This window comes from Equus przewalskii, chromosome 5 (assembly GCF_037783145.1).
Source record: "Equus przewalskii isolate Varuska chromosome 5, EquPr2, whole genome shotgun sequence".
Classification (NCBI taxonomy): Eukaryota; Metazoa; Chordata; class Mammalia; order Perissodactyla; family Equidae; genus Equus; species Equus przewalskii.
In genome coordinates this window covers 66,536,091-66,558,557 of record NC_091835.1, presented here as the reverse complement: position 1 = coordinate 66,558,557, position 22,467 = coordinate 66,536,091, and the positions used below count along the sequence as shown (strand labels likewise).

Here is a 22,467-nt window from a genome sequence, read left to right as displayed (position 1 = left end):
AAATATTCAAGGAGAAAAAAAGGGCCCTAAAAAAGGGAAAAGCAAACAGTTAGATGGGAGTGCTCCAGAGAGAGCTCAAAGGGCACATTTTTACCTGGAGAGCAGCCTCTGGGCAGCTTATAAACCTCTGTCCATGGGGACAGAGTCTCTGGGACCCTCACAGAACAAGGTGATCCACTGCAGCTCTGGCACCACGGCAAGAGGTTCTGAGAGTGCCAGCCAGCCTTGAGGACGGCAACTAGGCTGCAGGAAAGGGGAGCCCATCAGCTGAGGATAGGCTGCAGCCCCGTGGCTGGACTGCAGCCTGCTCAGGCTGCCCAGACCACCCGCAGGCACCACCCAGAGTCTGGCAGAGAGGCTGAGAAGCCAGACTCTGCCTTTCCCCAGATTTTGTGAAATGAAGTGCACAGGGGTGGCCTCAGCTCTGGCACCTCTGGAATCTCTCCTCCCAGGTAGCTCACACCCGGGAGGGCTCTTCATTTCTATTCCGACTGTTGAGTGTATGGCATGATATCTTGTACATCGCGAGTGCTTAGCAATTACTCCTTGGTGTAATTTTTCAGAGATGAATACGGACAAAAACACGATCCAAACATCTGATAAGGAGCGCCACCCCTCCCAGGGACAAGTGAGAATACAAGAAATGTTAACTTCAGGGAGAAGAAAGAGAAGATTAGTGCTTCCTGCAGCGGTTCTGCTACATGTGTCATATAGAAGTCAAGCTGGAGGAGTTGAAAGCTGTTAATTCTGTAGCACAGGAATGCGGCCTGTCATCAAAATCTTCGAGAGAAGAGAGTATGGATAGCAACCTCCCTTCCCAGTCCTTGGCTAGGGAGAAACGGGATCAGGAGACAGTGAGTAATAAGAACAAAACCAGGAGAAGTGAATCTCCTCTCTTCTTGCTTTTCTACTTTCACAAAACAACGTTCTTCCTAAGAATAAAGCTGAAGGGAGAAATCCATCTTTGTTCAATATAAATACAAGATCGTTCATTATCAGGTGATAAACCATGCAATATAGACAACATATGCCACAAAGACGAGAGATTTGACAGGTCATTTTGGCCTGGAGATGTAGTGAGAAGTTGATGTGATAGACAGGACCTGAAAGAGGACAGGGTCTGGAGAGACAGATGACAGCAACCAGTTCAGGGACAGGGGGAAAATGAAAACAACTCGGGTAAGGACAAAGGGATGGGGCTGACGAGAGCATTTGCTAGGGACTGTAATAACACCTATAATCCTGCAAATCTGCCAAACCCAGCACCTCTGAGTTCTCCAAAGCTGGCTTAGCTAGATTGTGGCCCAACAGGTGACAAGCCCAAGGAAATATTTTAATTTTTGGAGGCAGCATGGAACTGTGGAAAGTGGAGAGAGAAGTCTTGGGCTCAAGTGGCTCTGTCACTCCCCAGCTGTAAGAACTTTGACAACTCTGCACATCAGTTGTACAACGAGGAAAGTATTTTCTACTCTGCCTGACTCAAAAGCTCGTGATGGACAGCAAATGGAGAGCTGTGAAAAGACACTCACAGCCAATTACTATGGAATACTTAGTACTCATCTTCTACCACTTTTGATAAAGTTTATTTTCAAGATGCCAGGGTCACCTGTCTGGCCAATTAAGTACCACAAAAGTGGCTTCTGAGTGATCAACCTCTTCCAGAGGCTCATGGAACTTCCTGAGGCTGTCCCTAGGTGTTGATTATTAGAGATTCCCTCTTACACTTTTTTCCCCATGAGAATCACTGCTAGCTTTTCCACGATGCTTTAGGCAAGGGGATTTTTTTCTTTTACTTTCATTCCAAGCAGAGAATCCATCCATCAGATAGACAGGACCTCCAAAGGGGTACTTCCTTCCTTCTGTTTCTCAGAATAGATCTTCCATTCCCGAGTTCAAACAATCTGTGTCTCTCATTTTTTTTTAAACCTTTCCAGAGAGAAACTTCCCATGCTACTTTCTTAATGAACTGTTTCAGTGCTGAACAAACTTCACTGTTGGACGGTTCTTCCCTTTGTTTAGCCTCAGTCCATCCCTCTTGGTCCAGATACTGAGGGTTTGAGAGGGGGTGCTTGTCAGACAGTCTAGCATAACTGTTTCAGAGGCCATGGCATCAGCTGACATGCTGGGTTCTAGCACTGTCCTTCCGCGAATAGCTGTGTAACCTTGGGCAAATCACTTAACCTCTCTATGCATCAACTTCCCAGCTATTCAGCTTGCCCCTCTGAGCCATGGTTTCCTCTTCCATAAAAAGTAAATGGCAATATCTTCCCTGCCCAAAGGAGGTCATCAGTGCGGGAAGACCTTGTGGGCATTTCTATTATAGAACATTATGTTGCAGTTACTATTACTATTTACTTATACATTCTCTCACTGGAGAGTGAGGTGTAAGAAGGAGGAAACCACGTCTTTTTCACCTCTCCTGTAGCATCTAGAGCGATGCCTAGCACACGGCCAAGGAAGCAGAGGAATTTTTAGCCAAAATTTTCTACGGCGTTTTCCCCATCCACTAACAATTCCGGGTCTCAGGATGTACTCTTTACCCCCTCTCTTCTCTTCATATCATATCAATGTCGGGTGAGGGGATGGAGGGGGATGGGGACCAGGGCCCGGGGAAGCTGAGACTCTGTTTGCTTGGATGAGGTTCGCGACGCATTGGGAACGTGGTCAGCCGCGTTCGTGGCAGAAGGGACATCAGATGGGGACGATGACGCAACTTCAGACTCCGTTTTCCGTTTACTCTTTTATCCTAGCGTGTGGGGTCGGGCTGAGCTCCCTGGCGCTCTGCAGAATTAACGCGATGGCGAGCGGCGCCCAGAATTTCCCAGGAGCGCAGAAAGAACTGTTGGCGCCCGCGGCAAGCGCCCCTCCAGCGCCCAGGAGACGATGGAGAAGTCCTGGCCGGGTCAGCCCAGGTGGGAATGACGCACCTAGAAGAGGCGTCCGCACCAGGCTGGGTAAAACCACAGGCAGCCTGGTGGGGGGAGGGGGTGTGCATCCCAGATCATCGCAGGCAGAAGCGTGGATCTGGACACATAACCATGGAAAATTCTCATGCACGGAGGGCAGAAGCCTGCCGTGCGCTACGAACGGCAGCCGTGGAGGACCACACTGGGCACAGACTCCAGGCGACGGTGGGGTGGTTGATTCCAAGTCAAGGTGGTAGCAGCGCGGAGGGAGCTTCGGGCAAGCGAGGACTGGACCTGGGGGCGGGGCCCGGGGGCGGGTCGGGTCCAGGGGCGGGTCCTTGCGAGGGGCGGGGCCAGGTGCTGGGCTGTCTCTGCTTGTCAAAAGGCAGCAGCCGAGCCAGAGGCGCCGGGAGCGCGGAGCAGCGTGCCCACTTGCCGGACCAGGTGCGGACCCCGGAGCGGCGGGGAAGGGGGTCCCAGGCTCGGGATTAGGCCCGGGGTGGGGGCATCGGGGCTAGTGGGCCTGAGAGCCCGGTGCAAGCGCTAGCGTCTAAGTCGCAGGAGCGAACTTGGCGACTGAGATCCGGGCTGTCGCGCCATGGCACCGAGGGGACACTGAGGTCTGAGAAAAAGCTGAAGTTCGAGCCAGGCTAGCGAGGGGAGCAGCGACCTCCTCGATGCTCAGGCTGCCTAACGCAGAAGTGCTCCACTAGCACAGTTCTCAGCACTTGGGCAACAAGAAGCATTTATTTCCTTCCTCTGTCGGGTCGCCCTGGCATGGAGCGGAGGAAGAGAAAGGAAGGAATTGGCTGTCGATGGTGCTAAGATCTCCTTGGGGATGGAGTGTGTGTAGCCCTATTATTTCGTAGGACCCACAGGTGGTCACCCGAGATGGTGGAGTTGGATCTTTTAAGTAGAGTTTTTTTCTTTTCTTGACTTTTTTTTTTCTTAATCACCAGTGATTTTAGACCTAGTTGGCCCTAGTGCACTGGATTGATTTTTTTCAAGAGAGCCTGTCCCTAGATGTCCAGGGGAACTCGGGGACAAGCACCTGAGTGAGGAGGGGGCTCAGGGAGTAGTTTCTGTTTGGGGGATGAGGGGCCCTGCCTTTGTGGGTGGTGGGTGAGGAGGATTCAGTTGAAGTATCTAGGAGGGAACAGCGTGTGGTCTTGAGGGAGCAGTGGACACTGCCCCCCTCCCCCCATGGACCACTGAGGTTGAGACCCAGGCTGCCTGGCCAGGGACAGCCCTGGGTCTCTGAGCCCAGGCCCTTCCCGAATCTCCTCCTCCTCCTTCTCCTCCTCCTCTTCCTCCTCCTCCATGTGGTGAGTGAGTCAGCCTCCTGTCTGGGCTCAGTTGCAGCCAGAGGGGCCAGAGCCCAGGCAAGCACTTGGGCAGGCATTTTCTGAGCATTGCAGAAGCTCTCCTGGGCAGAGTTCAGCTCTGCTTCAGCTCCCTGCTGGAAGACTGTCTTCCTTGTGGCCAGTAGTGGCCACTCCTGAAGGGGATACCCAACACAGCAATGATTATGGGATGGCTGTGGTATGATTCCAGAAGGGGTTGAGTGTGAAGAGACCGTGGCTTTGTGGTAAATCCACATCTCTTATCCTTCCCCAGGATCAGGAGGTGTATCCCAGCGCTGCAGACTTTTCCAGCCCCTCGTTCCATTTCTGCCTAGTGATCTTGTTAGCCGCCCGTGTCTGTTAGTGAGGTAGGTGTGCACAAGAAATCGGGAGGGTCCTGGGACTAGGGAAGCCATGGTGTTGGCAAAGAAGGTTTTAACCCAGGCTAGGAAGTGGGGGTGGTTTGCTAAGGTGAAAATGGATTATCTGGACCCTGGATCCTCAACTCTGTGAACTGAGAGTGTTGTGTGATGTGTTGGGGGACCTTCCTCAACCAGTCCCTGTCCAAGTGCTGGAGGGGATTGTGGATCCTTCTGGAATGGTGTCAGGACTGAAATGCAGCCAGACCAGGGGGTAGTAAGACTGCAGATTTCTCTCTGGCCTTTGTTTTGGGGGCTTTAGATCCTTGAGCAGCAATGGGGGCCCTCGAGCTGATTGCCCTCCATTCAGTGGCCTCTCTAGACCCATTTGTGAAGAATCCACAACAGGCTGTGGGGCTGACTCAAATTGTAAAAAGCTGGGGAATTCTCAGTCTGTGCCCTGGCTGGGTCCCATGGCTTCGGTTTGGCTGGACCCTGATCAGCCACAACTTGGACCTTTTCCAGGGTAAAGGAAGAGCTGGAGAGTGGGATAAGGAAGTGGGAGTTAGGAAGCTTTCCCGACCCTCACGGCTCTTCAGCCAAGGCCATCACTCTTTATTTGTACAATATTGTGGAAAGTCTGGTGCTGTTTGGGGTGCCCTGGTGATTTGCGTTTATGGTTTCTCAATCTTCTCCCCCTACTCAACCTCAGAACTGATCCTCTTTTTGAAACTAAGGCCCAGAGGAAGCACCAAGAGGACTTCCTGGACCCCCACCCTCCACTCCCAGAACAAATAGCCAGTGTCCAAAGCCACTGTCCTCCATGTTTGGAGGAAGTCCTGGGGCCCAGTGGGCCAGACCAACTGGCTATCCAAGACAGGGGAGGAAGTCCCGGTTGTTCAGATTTACCCCACATCCTCTGGGGGCAGTGACCTCCTGGCCGAGCTCTGCCTCTGGAACCTCTGCTAGACACCTGCTGTTGCTTCGCTGGGTTCTAGTGGCCAGAAAGCCAGAGTCAGGAGCACCTGGAAGTCTCCCGGTTTGTTGCTGGACAGGATGATTCTAGGACTCTAGCTTTCCATTGACACTGCTTCAAGTCTGTTTTGGATGCAGGGAGAGGGAGGTCAGGAAACAACAGGATTCGATTAGGAGCCTCTTGTGTGCCCAGCTTGGTGCAAGGCCCTCTGAGGCTGACAGGAAGCAGAACCCACCAGACCATGCCTCTTCCCCGAGACGGTCTGAGCCCCAGAATGGGCAGCACTCTCGGGCTCTCTCTCCACTGCTGTCCAGTTCTGAGAGGATCCAGCTGGGCAGCAGCCGCTGGCTGTTGCTCTGAACCTCTGTGGCCTTGTTTCTAGTTATGCTTTCCTCTGGTTCCTTTGTGTCCCTCTCCTGTGTCACTGCCCTCCTGGATGGGCTAGAGAGTGACCATCTAATTTATTGTCCAAACTGGGATACTTTTAAGAGTGATAGGAGGTGCTATTTATAGTTATGTTAGGACGTTAGAAATAAACCAAAACTGTCCAGGGCAAGCTGGAACATTCAGTCATTCTACTGAACACCACTCCAAACCCAGGGGAAGTCACAGCGATGAGGGGAAGATGGGTGGGTGTGGGTTTAATGAGAAAAAGACGGGTAAGTGCTTAAGGATGAGGGGAAGATGGCGGTAGCTTAATTCTGAGGGCGGCCTCGATGCCCGAGCCTACTCCCTGGCCTTGTCAGCTAATTCCAGTCTTTTCCCTGAGGGCAGCACTGCTTCCAGCCACCTCTCCCAGAACCCAGCCTACTGTTCGGGTGACTTCCCTTCACCTTTGACTTGTGACTGGCCTCGCCTTTGGTTTTTCTGCCCCACCCCTACCTCCAACAGGGACAGGAAGGCCTGCCAGCTCCCCTTCAGCTGCCCCTGGGGGAATTGGGGTTCATATCCGAGCCAAGCTGTAGCCTTGTGCTTCCTCTTCCCTCTTCCCCATGTCTGCAGCCTCTTCATTTTGTCCATCCAGCTTCCCAGACGTCTGGAGGCCACCCCACCCCACAGGAAAGTCCAGCTCTAAAGCGGGTAAACAACCAGGAAGGGCAAGGTAGTCAAATCTTGCCATGTGGAAAAAGGGCACAGGTCACTTGTAATCAGGTTCCTGGAAAATGGTAAGCAAAGTGGAGATCAGAGCCAGAGAGAAGCTTCTTAGCAGCAGATGTGGTCAGTTCCCTTGGACACTGGAGTCTGACTCTCCAGTCTGGTCGGACTGTTGGGGAAATGGTCCAGGGTGGGGACAGACTGTTCTTGCTCAACTCAAGCTACAGGCATTGGTGGCAGCAACTGCATCCTGCCGTGGTGACATGTGGAAGAGAAACTACCCCCCCTGTTCTGAATCGTTGGTCCTCTTGGTCCAGATGCTCAGGGCCGGCTCCCTACAGCGTCCCCAGAGGTCTGGTGTGAGTGATGGGCATTGGGCGTGGGGCCTGGAGTCTCCTTAATGACTGCATAGTGACTCTGTCTGCTCTGGCAGGAAGGAAGTCATTCTCATCACCAACAAATGAAAAGGGCAGGTGAAGACCCCTTAGGAAGTCTCACCTTTTGAAGAGACTTGTGGTGAGGGGGAAGGGGAAAGACCCCCTGGGCTGGCAGAGGAAGGAGGGGCTGGCTGGTCGGTAAATGGCAGGAGCCATAGGCAGAAGCAGCAGGCGCTTGGAGTTGGAGTGTGTGTCATGCTTTTGCAAACCTGCCCTGCAGGTCCCGTGCCAAGGAATAGACCAAGCAGTGTTCCCAGAACCAGATGCCACACAAAGTCCCCATTCTGCGCAGGGGAGAGTCTGGTCCTGAGCAGGGCGTGGGCAGCTGCACCAGTGGGAAAGTGGAGTCTGGGCAGGACCCGGCAGCTGGTTCCTGGGAAGCTGCTGCCTCTGACTGGCCTTCTGATGACAGGTTGAAGCTTTGAGATGTTATGCAAGGTGTGACATTCCAGGCACTGTGGGGCACCCAGGAGGCCCAAGGCTTTGCTGGTGACACATCCTGTGTGTGCCACCTGCTGGCACTGGAGTTGTAGCTCCAGGAACAGCTACTCACTGAGTGCACAGCTCAGTTGTACCAGGTGCCATGCTAGGTACATGGCATGCACGGCCTCCCAGACCTGCCACAACCTTGTGAGACAGGAGCGACTGTTATGTTCCTTTTACACATGGGAAACTGAGGTTCAGTGAGGTTGAGCAATGTGCCAAGGTGACACAGCTGGTGAGTGGGAGAGTCAGGACTCACACTTGGGTCTGTCTTAACCTCTGTGGAACCCTACCACCTCTGCGTGTATGGGCAGCCACAGGGCATTCAGGGCCATGCCTGGCACATAATTTTTGTTGTCGTTGTTAGTGCTGTCTAGTTGATTCTGACTCCCAGAGCCCCTGAGTACAGCAGAGCGGAACCCTGCCCAGTCTTTTTGCACCATCCTCTCACCTTCCGGCGCTATATCAGACAATGCTCGGCTGCTATTCATAAGGTGTCCATGGCCAGTTTTTCCAGAAGTGCATGGCTAGGTCCTTCTTCCTAGTCTTTCTAGTCTGGAAGCTCTGCTGAAACCTGTCCACCATGGGTGAACCTGATGGTATTTGAAATACTGGTGACATAGCTTTCAGCATCACAGCAACACCCAGCTGCCACAGGATGACAACCGACAGGCAGGTGTTGTAGTTCCCTGACCAGGAAAGAAACCCAGGCCGCAGCAGTGAGAGCACGGAATCTTAACCACTAGACCATCAGTGCATATAATAGGACTGCAGTAAATGTTTGTGAGCTTTAGGGTTAGATGTACTAACTAGTTTGAACAAGTTGACCTGGGAGCAAGCTCAGTTTGCCACAGATTACTCTGGGCACAGTGGCATCTCAGAAGGAGGCTCCCTCTGCCACCACCCTCAGGCCTTGGTGCCTCTCCGGCAGTCTTGGGTACCTTACTTGGGTAAAAATAGACAAGAACCCGAGAGAGGTAGCTCTGTGCAGAGAGATGGCATGGCATCAAAGAAGGCTTGAATGGTCTGGAAGGCAAATAAGAAACACTCTTTCAGTTTCAAACAAGCCACTTTATTGATAACCTGCTATGTGCAAAGTGCACCAAGAAAGAAAAGGCCACGATCTCATTGGCCAGCTGGAGCTCTTCTCACCGTGCTTACATTTTCCCCTCCTGGCTACTCCTTATGGAACCCTCCTGAGCCCAGTCCACCTGGAAGAAGAAACAGACTCTAGCCTCTACTGGGAGCCTCTGCCAGGCGCTGTGCTCATCAATTGTCTTCATAATCTTCCCAGCCTCTCTTTGGAGTAAGTTACTGGGATTCTCTCCAGCATGTATAGAGGAAATCAAGGGTTAACGAGATGTAGTGACCTGCCCGTGGCAGTAAGGTCAGCCCGTGACCACTGCTCTACCCTGCTTGCTGGTGTTGGACTTGGCCATACAAGCCACTCCAAGTGCCAGAGCTCTGAGACAGAGGTAGGAGGAGGAGAAAATGCTCAGCCTGTCCCTCGGCTGACTTGTCCCTCAGCTGTGGTTTCCAGGGTTCCTTGGGATAGGACTTGAATCTTAGGTAGTGCCGTTGGAAGCTGTGCTAGCAGCCTGGTGGAATAGGAGAAACACAGGGTTTGAGTTAGACACAGTTGGGTTCAAATCGTGGCTTTGTCACTTTTTAGCTTGTGGCCTTGGGCAAGTTTCTTCATCTGTCTGAATCTCAGCTTCCCTATGTGTAAACTGGGGGCAATAATAACTCCCTTGCAGAGCTGTCTGAGGATTAGAGATGATGTAAGTCAAAGGCCTGGCACGAAGGAGGCCCTTGAAAAGCATATGCAGACAGTCGTTCAGTAGATCTAGGCTTCATTTCTAAAATGAGCAAGTTGTACCAGATGAGTTTCTAAAGTCACTTTCTGCTCTAACAACTGCACATCCTCCACGTAAGGACCTGGTTTCTGGCTTATGTGTGCACCTGTCTGATGTGTTCTGTATAGGTGGCCCCGCACACACCACAGCCTGACTCTGAGACTCTGTGCAGGGTCTCCTGGGGCAGTTGACGCCCTTCCTCACTGGATTTCCACCAGCAGTGGGTGAGGGAGCCCCTGGCAACACGTCTTCCCCCACCCGTGGCTTTCTGTTCAGTTCAGCCACAAGCCTGGTGTCAGCACTGAGCATGTTCTAGATGCTCAATCAATACCCACTGAATTGTATTTTTGCCCAGTGGATTGGAAGGGATGTATATTTTCCCTGGGTATTGATTTTGAGGAAAGGACTTGAAAGTCCCAGAACCATGTGTGTGCCAGCTAGTCAAAGCACATGGGGCCACGGCCAGTGATGGGATGTACGTCTGTCCAGGGCTTCTTGATTGTTTAAAGGCTCCAAGGGAGGTGAATCGAAGTTTAACAGTCTCCATTGACCAATCGTTCAGAGCCTGGCGTTGTTCTTTGACCCTCTGACTTGTCCAGTCTGAGAAGCAGGGGATGGCTGGAGGATTGGGGTGGAGAGAACAGAGGAGGCACCGTGTGGAAAGGAACAGGATGCCCACAGAGAATCCCTTTCCCTTCCGAGGGTTGAACACTCTGCCTGGGGCTGCTAGGGAAAAGAAGTGTTAGATATAGCCCATGTCCTGGCAGCCACATAAACAGCCAGCTGCCCACCCACCCAGCCACCCACAGGACAAAAGAATGTGGCTGGCTGAGCAGCTGCATGGGCCACCCCAGCCCGCAATCCTATAATTACCCATCTAGTCTGTGCCTCCTAGCTCCAGGGACAGGCGAGCGCCTCTGCCCTGGGCCTCATCTTGGTCACCATGACCATGCTGAGCTCCGTGGCAGGGCCCCACCTACCCCTCACACCCAACTCTGCCCCAATGTCTTTCTCTACACCAAACTTTGACCCTTGCCAGGCTAACGTATCATATAATAGCTGACAATCATAATAAACCAATGGTTATTATAACTTCTACATTCCAGGAGCTGAGTTAAATGTTTTCCATGCATTTTCTCATGTATGCCTCTCAATAATCTTATGAGGTAGGTAGTATCGTTATTTCCATCTTATTGAAGAGGAAACTGAGATTGAAAGAGGTTAAGAGGCTAAATTTCTTGCCCAAAGCCATCAAGTTCCTAAGCCAGAACCAGAACTTAAATCCAGGTCTTTCTAAGTCCAGAATATACGTTCCATCTTCACCTGCGCCCAGCTCAGGCTTCCTCCCCTCCCCTTCCTGTCTGAGGAGGGCTGGAAAAGAGGCAGCAGGTGGTGTCGGTGGAGGGTGAATGGGACAGTTCCAGGCTGGCCAGGACGATGCTGGAAAACACCTTCGGGGCAGAGTTCTTTGTTCCAAATGGCTCTGAATTTCCGGACTTCTGCCAGGGGCGGGAAGATACTTCTGCCCAGCCTATTTGGCAAGCACATTGACATCTTGGGTGCCATGCTGTTAAGAAGTGGGGGCATGGTCTGCCTCAGGTAAAATTCCATTATAATGGACTCCATTTGCGATCTGATGGGCTTTGTTGAAATGGAATTATGTTAACCTGTGTGCGGTGGAAGAATCAAGTATGCAGCCTGAGAAACTGGAGGTGAAAAGGAGCTAACTCACCAGTGGATGTCTCTTAGTAAAGCTCTAGAAAGGTTTGGAGCCTAGAAGAAGAGTCAGACAGACTCCTGGTTCCTCCTTGAATGCCAGGCTCCTGGATGGCTGGGATGGGCCCAGGAGGGGAGGTCTTCGTCCTTATCTCCAGCTGACAGTGTTGTGACTCTTCAGTTGTCCTTTCACCCACTGTATGGTGAGCCCCTGAGAACAGGTCTGAATCACTTCTGTGAAGTGTCACCACTCAACATGATACCTAACACATCACAGATGTGCTCAATAGATGTTATTGGATAGAAATATGTCTGTAGGCAGGCTGGGTCCCTGAGCTAGAAAGGAAAGTTGAAGGGTAATTTCCTTGTGTGGCTAAAACATCTCTTAAAAAGCTGAGCTGGGGGCTGGCCTGGTGGCATAGTGGTTAAGTTCACGTGCTCTGCTTTGGCGGCCGGGGGTTCACGGGTTCAGATCCTGGGTGTGGACCTATACGCCGCTCATCAAACCATGCTGTGGTGGTGTCCCTCATACAAAATAGAGGAAGATTGGCACAGATGTTAGCTCAGCAACAATCTTCCTCAAGCAAAAAGAGGAAGATTGGCAACAGATGTTAGCTCAGGGCCAATCTTCCTCACCAAAAAACAAAAAAAAGCTGAGCTGCAACTCAGATGAATTCTTCCCAGTTGTTGAACCAACGGTGCACAAAAACAAGCAGTAATGTTTCCTGAGCAGATGCCACAAGCCCAGCACCATGCTAAGCACTTCGTATGCATTATCTTATTTAATCCTCATGGGCCTTTAGGGTAGGTATTGTTATTTTTCTCATTTTACAGGCAAGGAAACAGAAGCATAGAGAGCTCAGGTCATTGGTTCTGGTCCCACAGCTGGCAGGGAGGGAAGCCAGGGTTGGCACCCAGGCAGGCTGCCTACAGAGCCCATTCTCTTAACCACGTCTCCCTGGCCACAGGGCTCTGCTGTCGCTGGGCTGCTTCCGGGAACCAGGGCTGGGTGGGTAATGAGTGAGGCTGGAGGGATGCAGACCCTGGTGGGATGGACCAGAGGGCACAGGCTTGGCATAGAGGGGCAGCCCTGCCTCAGACCGGCAGGGTTGCCACTGGCACTGCAGCCCACTGTGGTCAGATGATCCACTTCCTTTTTATAGGAAGCTGGACGTCCAGAGTTTTTTCAAAAGTGAAATCTCTATTTTTTTTTAAACATTGACAACTAATTAAAAAATTTATAATCACTGGGGAGGGTGGGATGGCAAACAGAACACATCTGTGGTTAGGTGGGGCCACAGGCTTCCAGTGTGTCTTCTGGCAGTTTCTTTCCTTTAACAGGTGACTGTTATGTTTATGTAGAATTCCTTACTAAAGGCAGGAAGGATCACTCTCCACGGGTACCCCTCCCAGCAAGTGATAATACTTTACCATGCAGGGTGTTTCTTTCTGGAGAGCTATAATGAAATCTTTCAGTCTAACCATATTCCATGAATATCATTATCCCCCTCTCTCCTCCTTCCGGCCCTCCCTTCCTCGCTCCCTCCTTCCTCCCTCACTCTGTCTTCCCCGTCAGATAATTTCCCATAGATATTAGTAAGTTCTGGGTAGAGAAATCAAAAGGAAGCTAACAGTCCAGGAAAGGGTCTCTAGGCAAAGAAAGAGTGGAATTTGGGGACTGGACTTAGTCAGTGATGAATGATGCTTATCACGCATGAAATGAAACCCGCCCGGTGCCCTGGGCTCTCCCGGGCTGTGAGGACCTCGTGCTGCCAGAGGGAGGACCACGCTGCACGTAATACTTCAAAACGCTTTCTCGCAGCCTTGTACTTGATGCCTGCGTTTAGTCCTCCTCCTCCTCTTAAATACCCAGGGAATAATAGTAAACTAATAACTAACACTTTGATGGACGGTGACAATTTTTATGACACACTTTATTTTATCTCAGCTGCTACAACAGTCTTGGGAGACAGGCAAACGTGTGTAGAACCCCCTCTTTGAGGCTTTATAAAGTAGCAGTGTTCTCTTCCTCTTCTTTCCTCCATTCCACAAGAGAGCAGTGGCCATGGAGCGTTGAAACCCAGGGTGCAGGGAGCCCCCAGCTCCCCCAGGCCTTCCCTTACGTGCTGCCCTCACTCTGCACCTGGCGGCTGCAGAGCCCCCGACTGAGGTGCCCACCTCCCTGAAAATCCTGCTCCTGGGGGATGCAGAGTGGGCATGGGAAAGGCCCTCAAGTGATGGGTGGACAGCCTCCTCCCCATGCCTACCCCCGCCGCCTGCCACCCTGAGCTATTGTTCCCAAAGCTGGGCAGAAAATAGCTCCCTAGAGGGAATTATTTCGTGTCTGTTAAACTTCAATCCTGGGCTCCTGAAGAGCCTGGCTGCAGAGCTGTTCTTCAGGTCATGGGGAGTTCTGGGAGAAGTTGGGATGGGGAGCAGCAGGGGGAGGGGCTGCCACCTCCCCCCAGGGGCAGTGATGGGCCACAGCCACCAGCCTCCTCCGCTAGAATGCTGCCCACTGGGCCACCTGACTGACTGGCAGCCACTCCAGCAGACAGAGGGGAGCCTGCCCAGCCAGCTGGAGCAGTTTCACTCACAGCTCATTTAACTGAGCACAGGCTCTGAGCTGGGCCATCAGATTCCTTCTCTGGGGATGTTTGCCTCTGCTGGGAAGAGTGTTGAGTGAAGGGAGGAGAAATTCTGTTGCCTGGTGCGCATGCCCAGGTGGGCAGCAGGCCTGGCTCACGGCAGCCCTGGGAAGAGCCTCAGCTGACTGCTGGGGAGGGAAAGAGGTGGTTCCTCTGGAGACTCTGGTGTGGCTCCTCCTGTGCTCTGAGGCAGCACTGAAAGCTGCTCTGTGCATCAAATCTGTTCCTCCTTTGCCCCTGGATACCAAGGAAAAACCAGGAGGAGGAAGGTGGCCAAAGGGTGGGGCTGAAGGAGGAGGCTTGGAGTTTGGAGAAGGCTCATGGGTTGGGACAAAGGCAGCTATTTCCTACCACTTTGTGGCCCTAAGGAAGAATCTTCCAGACGGATTAGGACGTTTTGGCCTGAAATGTTGAAACAAGAAGATTATCTTCAATTATAGCTCCAAGGGGAAGGCTGGGCTTGTGTTACGACAGCCAGCTGTGAGTGTGACGTCCATACTCAGGGTTTGGGCTGGCATGTGCCCACACGTGTAGGGGACTTCCCACACATGTCCACAGTGCAGGTTGTTTGTGACCATTGTTTCACAAACGACACGTTTGTGGTTGATACCCTTCCTTAGAGCGATTCCTGGCAACAAGGAAGTGACCTTGTTGACTGGGAAAGAGCAGAGAGCCGAGTGGACAGTGGAGGCAGGTCTAGGGATCTGTTGGCTGCGTGGTAACTCAGCTCTCCCCGTGCCCAGCAACCATATCTGGCTGCCCTGGAAAGACTGATACCCCAAACAGGTCTTTGAAATGAGTACGATCCTTTGGCTCATCTCTTCCTGGTGCCCCTCTCTCTCCAGCCATTGGGACTAGTTTCTCTGCCTCCGACATGCCCTTTCCCTTTTGCGTTGTAGCCTTTGCACACATGCTGTTATCTGCTTGGAATCCTCATCACCCTTCTTACCACTGTCATATTAAATTACCATCCTTCTTGTCTCAGTTGAAAGGGTGAGAAGTGCCCTCCTCTGAAGGGCCTGCTCTGGCTCACTGACACAGGCCGGTTGCCTGCCCTCCCATGCGCTCCCGTCACACCTGTGCTTACTTGCATCATAGCACAGATTGTACCCAGCTGTACATTCCTCTCTGTCTTCCCCAGTAGACTGTAAGCTTCAAGAGGGCAGGGTCTATGTCTTGCTCACCATTGTGTCTCTGACATCTAGTACAGGGCTTGCCATGTAGTAGAAAGTGCTTAAAACCAGGCAAGGATAACCATGAAAGATAAGGTATCAGAGGCCAGAACGAATGCCCACCACAGTGTGAGGCCAAGAAGAAATGCTGCAGCCTCCCGGGCACTCCAAGGGAGTCCCCGAGAAGAAATCTATACAGAAGGATGGCTGGAACCCTGACCAAACAGAATCTCTGGAAAAGCTCTTGGGGGGAAATCATTCTAATCAGGAACAGAGGTGCAGCCGGTGTCACCTTGGGGTGACTGCTCTGCCCTCCAAGGAGAATGGAACCTGCCCTCTTGGCCAGGCCCTGAGAACTTCATGAATATGTGAGAAGTGTCCACCTCCTCACTGATTACCCAGAAGATTGAGAGGATGTCTTTGCGTCAGTCAGCTCCTTTTGGGACTGGAACTGCCTGGTAGAGACTTATCCTAGCCCTGCCCATCTCAGAGGACCTGGGGATCCTTCACTGATTCTGACACAGGCCTCAGAGTCTATCCTAGGATAAGTGAATGGCCTTCCAAGGCCTCCAAGAGGTGGGAGCAACCAGAAATCCAGGCCCACTGAGTCAGAGCCAGCCCAGTATTGGGGTTAGGGGCCACAGCAGGCCACCCTCCTGCCAGGGCAGCCCTCACTGCTACTCCTAGCTCCAATCCCCAGGCCCCCCACCTCAGCCTTTCCCAGCTCTCTGCCTTCTGCTGCATGTGCTGGTGGGCGGGAGTGGGGTGAGGTTGCCCTGATAACGGACAGGGGGTATCACGGGGCTGCTGAGTTTCAGGTCCCGCTACGGGAAGAACAGATGCGTGACAGATGGGTGACAAGCACTAGATGACAGAGGAGGTAGGAGAGAGATGGTGCTAGGTTAGAGGGGAAAGGAAGGATGATGAGCAGAAGGGGTTAGTAATCAGTGTCTCCTTGGGAGCCGCGGCCCTTATCTTCCTTGCAGACGAAATGTCCAGATGTGTGACTCAGCTTCTTTGCTGTTGGGGAGAGATTCGACTGACCCATTCCTCCCCATCTGGAGCAGCTAGTTTTTGGAAGCCACAGCCAATGAGTGGGGTTGTCAGTTTTTCCCCAGTTCAGCAGAAATGTGGGTTTCTGGACAATGTTTGTTTGGGGTGGAGCATTTGGGACAGAAGGCAGGCTTCCTGCCCTCCACGGCTCCTCTCTGGGACCTGCCAGTCTTCTCGTCTACCAGGCCTCGAACTCTCCGAGAGTTGTACTAACAACAGTTACAACCCTTACAATGAGAGGTAACTTCTATAAAGCTACCGTGTGCAGGGCACCGAGCTGAGTGCTACGCAGAGATCTTGGTCCCCAAGCAGCCCTGTGACCCAGGCACCATCATGTTCCTCTTTGTAGATGAGGACGCAGGTGGGCTTTGGAGGAAGCTGGATGGTAGTTAGGTAGCCAAGGGTGTGAGTCTGGCCAAGGTGGTTGTGGAGGTCAGCAAGGGATCTGATGCCAATGATCCCCAATATCTTGGAGGTGGCAGGACCTGGGTGGGGTACGACCTTTCAGTACAGGAAGAGTCTGAGTGATTCAGAGATCATGTTGGTCCCAGAAGGAAAATAAGGTAAGGAAGGCTGGCCATGGTGGCCTGGGGTGAGGTGGGCCTCAAAGCCATGTGTCTGAGCAGAGATGGACTCGGGCCTCTGTGGACTTGGGCTGGGGGCTCAGCCCTAAGAAAGACGCTTAGCCTGAGAGAGGCCCCCAGGGGCAGTGAAAACTGGGCTTGGCAGACACTTGGGAGAAAGAAGGAGCTCTCTCCTGTCGTCCTGAGGCCATCGGGTTTTTTTGAAAATCCCACTTAGAAACTGGCTGCAACAGCAATAGCAGGAGCTCAGGTCTCCCCAGAGTTGGGCTATACCCGCTCTCTCTGTATTCTTGGTGCTGTCCCTTTGGGCTGCCTCAGTTTCTATTCCTTGGTCTCCAAGTCACTGGACAAGGAACCTCCATGTCCCATCAACTGTGGGCTGTAGCAGATACCCTAGGGAAGCACCCCTATCCTCGTATCCCAGGAAAGCCACCCAGAGGAGGGAGAGAGAGCAGGCCAGGCGTATCCCACTTCCCTCCAAAATACTCCCTGATGGTCTTGAGACCTTGTCCATCTCTTTAGGCCATGGAGTCTGGAGCCGGGAGCTGGAGTGGGTCAGGCAGGAGTGAGTCAGTAACCCTCACCCACCTCTTTGTTTCTCTGAATTGCTTGTAAGGATGAAGTCACTGTTGGGTGATCCCACTGTAATCTACATCAGAGCCTCCTGCGTGGCCTCGCCACAACTCCCCTCCTCTGAAGAAGGAAATTCCCCCCTCCTCCCATGGCCCGTTTTCTCTCCAGCTCTGTCCCCCTGGAAGCTGTGCAAGCTGGTGAGGAGAAGTCTTGGGACTGGGCCAGGGTGGCGGTGGAGAAGCGTTCTCCCTTGTTGTGTGCCCTTGGACGAGTCACTTCCTCTCTGATGGCCTCGATTTCTTCAGCTGTAAAACCAGAGAGATTGGGCTGCAGCTTGTGAATGGGCGGGTTCCCTCTGCTTCATCAGCCACTGTCGCTGCCCACGCTTTCTGGCAGTGACAGGGCATGGCCTGCCTGTTACCTGGAGAGCAGTAATCAACCCAGAAATCTTGTCGACAAAGCTGAGGGCAGAGTTTCCACTGGAAAAAAAAGCAGCTTGCAGGAATAATTGTTGTCGATAAGAAGTGGAAATATATCTAAGTAAGCTGTGTATCTCCTGCCCCACTGCCTGGGGCCTTGTGGGTTCCTGCCTCTGGGTTCTGCTCAGCTCCAAGAAGCTGCCCGTGCTCCCTAGAGTGACAGGACAGTCAACCAAGAAAGAATCTTGGTGAATGGCCCGTAGAGTGGGAGTTTGTAGCCTGGTTTCAATGGAGTGACCCACTAACTTTGACATTGTATGCGGTGTCAGTCCATGACCTTTATCAGGTTCTCAAAGGTGATGTCCAGTCACCGAAGGGTTAATTAAGAGGCACCTTCAGGGGTAAACTCCCTCCTGCAACTGTTGGGTCATCTGCTACTTAATTTCCCATGGTTCGGTCGGTAGTTAAATAGTTGGGTACACCTCACGGGTGTTCTTAGAGCTGCAGTGCTGGGGGCCAGCCTCCCCTGGAAACAACTGAACTGAACACGGAGGAGGCAGGCAGCCTTGGTGGAGCTCATACAGCCACCCAGTGCTCTTCCACAGAGCCCTTTTCAGGGGCTGGAAACTGCTCTTTCCAGGAGAAAGCCACAGAGGCAGATGCTGTCTGCACTCACCACCTGCCTTAGTGCCCTTGTGGGAATCATGACCATTCCTGGCAAGTTTACCAGGTCTAAATGAAAATCCAATGTCGCCCAGGCTGAGCTTCCTCTGCTTCTCCCCTGCAACCTCATTCACATCACAGACATCGTAGATTTTTATATTTTTAATGGCAATTTTCTGGCAGATAAGGAATGGGCCCTTTTTTCTCATTTATGTGTTGCCTCCATGCTGTGGCCTCACCAACCTCTCCTCCACAGACCTTATGGGAATGGCCTAGAAGATTTATCTTAGCTTTGTCTTAGATGGCTGCAAAGAGCTGGTCTAGGACCAGTGATTGAAAGCTACAGGGGCTATTTCATCTGTGCATAATGAAGAACTTTCTAAGCATAGATCCATCCAAAGAAAATGGATTGCCGTGAGAGAGAGCTCTCCAACAAGAAAAATATTCAAGGACAGGCTGGAAAACTGGCTAGAATCTTATTGTAGGGATTTAAGATGATTGGACTAGGTGGTGGTAAGTTTCCTTCCAATCCTGAGATATTCTGAGATCACTGGTATCTGTTGGTTTGACTTCGGACATTGTAGTCTGCAGGAGATCTTGTCCAACACTCTCACCCATATTTGAAATATGTGTGTGTGGAGGAGCTGAGGAGACGATGAGGGCAAGAACAAACTACTTGCCCTTACAAGTTCTATTTATACAGTGCACTTTCCTCTTCCCTTTCCCTCTTTTCCATTCTATTCGTCCTCAGCTTCTTCGGGGAGGTAGTGCTGAGACTGTTCTGGAAAAAGAATGTGGATATATGTTGGGGATGGCAGAGAAGGAAGAGAGGGCATCACCTTAGCTGCCCATGATATTGCTGTGCCGAAGTTACACTAGAATAAAGAGATGACAAATAAAAAGTAAGGTAGGTCATACAGTGTTTTAAAACTCTGGGCAGAGTTGAAAGGATGATGAAGTGAAAACAGCAAGAAAAAGAAGCTCGTATGCAAGCCGATGTGCAGTTGTGGCTGGCGTACACATGCGCCTATCTGCTCCACGGAGAGCCCCACATGTGGCTGACTCTGTGTGTGCCAATTTTAGGAAGAAGAATTTTCTCCTTCTCTGCTGGGAAATCACTTGGCTTTCTGTTTCTCTCTAGAAGGAGGAGGAGCTTTGAGCCAATGTCAACAGTTTGAAAGCCCAGTTTTGATCACTCTAGTCCCAACCTGGCTGAGTGAGGTCCCCTCTCCTGGGCTCCCATTCTCCGTGGGGCCCATTAGGGGCCGCAATCACTCATCCCCTTCCTGGTCCTTAGCATCTGGGGGTGAGTGGGCCTCACCTGCACCAGCCTTATGTTGGGGCTCATCCGGTTACTGAGGGGGTCAGGAAGAAAGCTCAGTGAGGGAATCTCACTTTCTGAATGGTCTTAAGGCCTCACCATGATGGGGATTCTGGCCTTGCAGTTGCACACTTTCAGAGTTAGAAAAGACCTTAGAGGTCAGACGTCTTGTCCACTGTGTGTCCTCCCATAGTCACTGCCTTACCACCCTCAGGACTCCGAGGAGGGTCCAGTGAATGTGACGGAGTTAAACTGAGGCCAGCAGCACTTTGATCCTTGTCTTGCCAGGGCTCTGCCCAGGACCTGCCACAGCCACCACCCCACCAGACTGTCTTAGCCGAGACTCTGCCTGAGGATGCTCATTTCGTGGAAGCCCCTGGAAGATGGCATGCTTGTTATGTGAGCTCACAGGCAGACGTGTAGGAGAAGCAGTGGTTGTGGCTTCAATGACTGGAAGGAAACACATTACATCCTCATTTCTTGCTGAGGCAAGGTCAGGACTGGGGTCAGGCTCAGCCAGGGGTTTTGATGTGGGCTGCAGACCCCAGAGAAATGGATGCCAGGGGCTTTCTGGAGAGTTGAGCTCCTCCTCTGCTTCTTCAAGGCTCAGTGCTGGGGGTTTGGGAATTTCTAAAGCCGGGGCAAGAGGGGGTTGCTCTGGGGACAGCCCCAGCAAAAGCAGTGGGATGTTCTATGTACTCAGAACATGAATTGGGGGTGGGGTGGAGGATTGTATGACGTGGCAAAGGAGGGTGATATTAATCTTTTTTTTCCACTTGTCCTTTTGTTGCTCTGTTATCTTTGCCCCACTTTTCATGCCCTTGGACCCAAAGGCTCGATGGAGGATGATCTCTCCTAAAAGGACCACCGCATAGCACAGTGACATGGGGAGGAGAGGCCTGCCTGTTGAATGGGATTCTCCCTGATAGGAGGGGCTGGCTGGCAGAAAGGGGATCCTGGCTGAGGCCTGCCCTCCCTTGATCTTGGGAGCCTTGAAAGGGGAAGTGCCATAACGTTCTTCCGTCATGAGCTGGGGATGGTTTTCTCCGTTGCTCCCTGACTTCGTGGAAGTGAAGGGTGTCCAGGGCTTAGGGTGGGGAAATGACTGAGGTAGTTCACTTAGGAAAGGCAGTGGAGCAGAGACTCTAAGCTCCCTTGGTTTAAATCCAGACCCCCAAAACAATCAACTTCTCTGTGCCTCAGTTTCCCCATGCCTAAATATGGATAATAACAGTACCCGCCTGTGAGGTTGTTGAGAGGATTAAGTGAGTGAGCGCACTGAAGAACTTGGAGCAGGGCCCAGCACAGAGCAATAGCATCTGCGTTGATGATTATCACCTGAAAGGGAGGAGTCAGGAGGCAAGGGAAGCACTTGGACATTGCAGTCAGCCTGTCCTCCTTTGGCCCCAGCACCATCATGGGACCCTGCGCAAGTCATTCAAAGTGCTCTGGACCTCGGTTTTGCCCTCTGTGAAGTGGGACTGCTCCTTGCCTCACAGGACTGTTGTGAGATGCTGTATGTGGAGCTCAGCAGGCTGCACACAGTCAGTGCTCCATACACCATTTTTGAAGCTCACAGGTGGTGGTCTACCTGGATCTCAAGTCTGACTTCCGAAGATCTTAGGGGTTGAGGACAGGAAAGCAGTGGTCCTTTCTGTACCCACTTGGCCCTCACCTTAGTCTTCCTGAGGAACAAGCAGGGAGTCTGGGAAATTGATAAGGCCATGGGGTAGAATCCAGAAGAGCATGGTCAGCTGGAGGCCCTGGGCAGTACAAGCAGAGTGAGCAAAGGCCAGCCTGGCTTGGGGGTAAGTGGCAACATGTCTGTCCCCTGCAGGTACACCTGCTCCAACCATGGTCCTGGGGAGTGGGCCAGCATAGCTCAGATTGTCTCAGCTCATCGTCCACCAGCATTTTCCTCAGCTGTTCCTCGCAGGCTGCCAGTGTCCAAGAGGGTGGCAAATGGGCTCACTGGGCTGGCAGTCCTAGGTCTGGGCCCAGGTCTTAGAAACCCATTGGTCTCTCCCCTTCCCTGCCTAGTCAAGCCACTGGGAGGCAGAGAAACAAAGGCTGGGGGTCAGGACCTTCCCCATCTGCAGTTTGGCTTAAAGGCGTTTGCCAGGGTTCAAGGTCAGACACCTGCATATCTATTATCTTCCCAGCCACCTCCTGTTGGCATCCGTGAAGGGAGGAAGGGTGTGTATGGGTGTCTGTCTGTCTGTCTCTATGGATAGACAAGAAGGGCTAGCTGTGGGTAGAAGTGAGGAGGGTGGAATTCTTGGTGATCCATCATGCCACTAAGACTCAGAGTCTGGGCACCAGAGTCAGCCCACCTTCAGCCTTCGCTGAGGCCAGGGGTGTTGAGCATGTCTGGGGAAGAGCTAAAAGTGGCAGAAAACATCCTGTTTGAAAGCTGTGCATTGCTGTATTTAACCCCTGCAGCACTTGCTCCGCCTACACTCAGTCTCCACCGACGGGAGATCCCAGACACCTTGTCTTTGAAGCCAGCCCAAGAGGCCAGGCCCTGGGCTGCCATCCCAGCCTGCGCCAGCCCCAGCTCCTCTGCAGTCCTGCTTGGGGCGCTGGTCTCCTTCCCCTCCTCAGCAGCATGCCAGGCTGCCTTCTGGGTCTGCTTCTCCGAGCATCCCTAAAATGTAGGGTGGGGGCCGTGGAAGCAGCAGAGCTCCCTCAGAAAGAAGCCCTTCCTCCCTCCTCACACCCTCCGCTGTGGAAGGAGAAGGGGAACCCACAGCAGGGAGGCTGTTTCCTTTTGCCATGTGCTGGTGGCTGCGCTCACCCCTTCCCATTGCTTCTTGCTACTCCCTGCCTTAAGGGTGGGCTGTTCCTGGCTGCAGCGAGGCTC

The 22,467-nt window shown here is 52.4% G+C and overlaps 1 protein-coding gene across 5 annotated transcripts in view; it reads left to right on the top strand.

Moving 5' to 3' along the window:
- The first annotated feature begins 3,261 nt into the window (after positions 1-3,261).
- VDR (vitamin D receptor) overlaps positions 3,262-22,467 on the top strand; it is a 53,884-nt gene continuing 34,678 nt past the window's right edge. For 2 of the 5 annotated variants that reach the window (XM_008513613.2, XM_008513612.2), the window contains exons 1-2: positions 3,262-3,350; positions 4,524-4,617. The gene's annotated coding sequence lies outside the window, so the exon portion shown is untranslated. Of the gene's footprint in view, positions 3,351-4,523; positions 4,618-20,437; positions 21,413-22,467 lie in introns of those variants that run through there. The other 3 variants (XM_008513614.2, XM_008513615.2, XM_070619519.1) reach the window with 2 other exon arrangements.